The sequence below is a fragment of the Piliocolobus tephrosceles genome, chromosome 2, assembly GCF_002776525.5.
Source record: "Piliocolobus tephrosceles isolate RC106 chromosome 2, ASM277652v3, whole genome shotgun sequence".
In the NCBI taxonomy this organism is placed as follows: Eukaryota; Metazoa; Chordata; class Mammalia; order Primates; family Cercopithecidae; genus Piliocolobus; species Piliocolobus tephrosceles.
In genome coordinates this window covers 146,520,248-146,522,191 of record NC_045435.1, presented here as the reverse complement: position 1 = coordinate 146,522,191, position 1,944 = coordinate 146,520,248, and the positions used below count along the sequence as shown (strand labels likewise).

General features: G+C 49.7%; 1 pseudogene across 1 annotated transcript; it reads left to right on the top strand.

Annotated features, from left to right (window-relative positions):
* The first annotated feature begins 500 nt into the window (after window positions 1–500).
* On the top strand, window positions 501–1,460 carry LOC111539428 (annotated as a pseudogene). The gene has a single exon (XR_002730681.1). The product of XR_002730681.1 is annotated as a homeobox protein VENTX pseudogene (transcript).
* Window positions 1,461–1,944: the final 484 nt, after the last annotated feature.

Here is a 1,944-nt window from a genome sequence, read left to right as displayed (position 1 = left end):
CTTTGGGGAGCAGAGGTGGGTGAATCACTTGAGGTCAGGAGTTCAAGACGACCAGCCTGGCCAACATGGTGAAACCCCATCTCTACTAAAACTACAAAATTAAGCCAGGCATGGTGGCACACACCTGTAATCCCAGTTACTTGGGAGGCTGAGGCAGGAGAATCGCTTGAACCTGGGAGACAGAGGTTGTAATGAGCCGAGATTCTGCTACTGCATTCCAGCCTGGGTGACAGAGTGAGACTGTGTCTCAAAAAAAAAAAAAAAAAAAAAAAGTGGGAAAGAACTTGAATAGACAGTTCTCAAAAGAATACATACATACAAATGGCCAACAGGTATATGAAAAAATTATCAGCATCATTATTTATCAGGGAAATACAAATCAAAACTAAAGATTACATATCATCTTATCCTAGTTAAAATGGCTATTATTAAAAAGACAAAAAGCGAGCTGGATCCTGTGCCTGGCCAGCCCCGCCCGGCTTTCCCTCCGGCCCACCTGACCGCCATGCGTCTCTCCTCCTCCCCACTTCGTGGCTGGCAGCAGCCCTCCAGCTTTGGCTCCGTGGACTAGGTCTCCCAGAGCAGCTGCTCAGGGCCGACCCACACCCCCAGGCCTGCCGACGTCTCCCCGGGGAGCCTCTGGCCCTGGCCAGACATTCGGCACCCGGGAGACCCCTCAGGTCGTCAGCACGAGGGAGGCTAGCTGCTCAAATCTGCCTGCGCCGGAGAGGGCCGTGGCTGGGTTGAGTAAGGAGCCATACGCCGGGCGGGCCTCCAGTGTCCGCGCAGCCTTCACCAGGGAGCAGGTTCGCACCTTGGAGGGCGTCTTCCAGCACCACCAGTACCTGCACCCTCTGGAGTGGAAGAGGCTGGCCAGGGAGATGCAACTCTCAGAGTTCCAGATAAAAACCTGGTTTCAAAATCGCCGGATGAAACACAAACGGCAAATGCAGGACTCCCAGCTAAACGGCCCCTTCTCGGGGTCTCTCCACGGGCCCCCTGCTTTCCACTCACCATCTTCTGGCCTTGCCAAGGGTCTGAAGCTGATGTGCTCTTGGGCACCCCTGCCTGGGCCGCAGGCTCTGATGCCGCCCTCTAGCTCCTTCTGGCGTCTCTGACGAGTGGAACAACAGGCCCTGGTTTCTTCGTGGGCTTCCTGCTGCGGGCAGCCTCTGAGGTACCACCCCCCAGACCCAGGAAGTGGCGTGCATACGCTGGGACAAACCGTGTCCACGGGGCCCTGGGGCCTGTGTGTCTGCCAGAGACAGGGGATGCATTTGAGGAAGCGCCTCTGACTCCATGGCTCCCGCACACGCGATCTGTGCAGATGGCACCTGAAGCCTACCCGGAGGACTCAGCTGTTCTGTTTACATCGTGGTGGCACCAAAGGTTCTGGAGATTTCTGGAAAATATATTTGTTAAAGCCACCTCTTCACTGATTAAAAAAAAAAAAAAAAAAGACAAAAAGCAATAGATACTGGTCAAGTGTGGAGAAAAGGGAACTCATACACTGTTGGTAGGAATGTAAATTAGTAAAGCTATTATGGAATATATTATAGAGATTTATCAGAAAACTAAAAACACAGCTACCATATTCACCAGCAATCCCACTACTGAGGGTCTATCCAAAGGAATAGAAACCAGTGAATATATCAAAGGGATACCGGTACCAGCATGTTTATCACAGCTCTATTCTCAATGGTAAAGAAATGGGATCCATATAAATGTCCATCAATGAACAAATAGATAAAGAAAAAACGTAGTATACAATGGTGTACTATTTGGCTATAAAAAAGAATGTAATCGTGTATTTCAGCAACAAGGGTGGAAGGGGATATCACTATTTTAAGTGAAATAACCCAGGCACAGAAAGACAAATATTGCATGTCCTTACTCATGTGTGGGAGCTAAAAATGTTAATCATAAATAGGAGAAGCTAAGAAT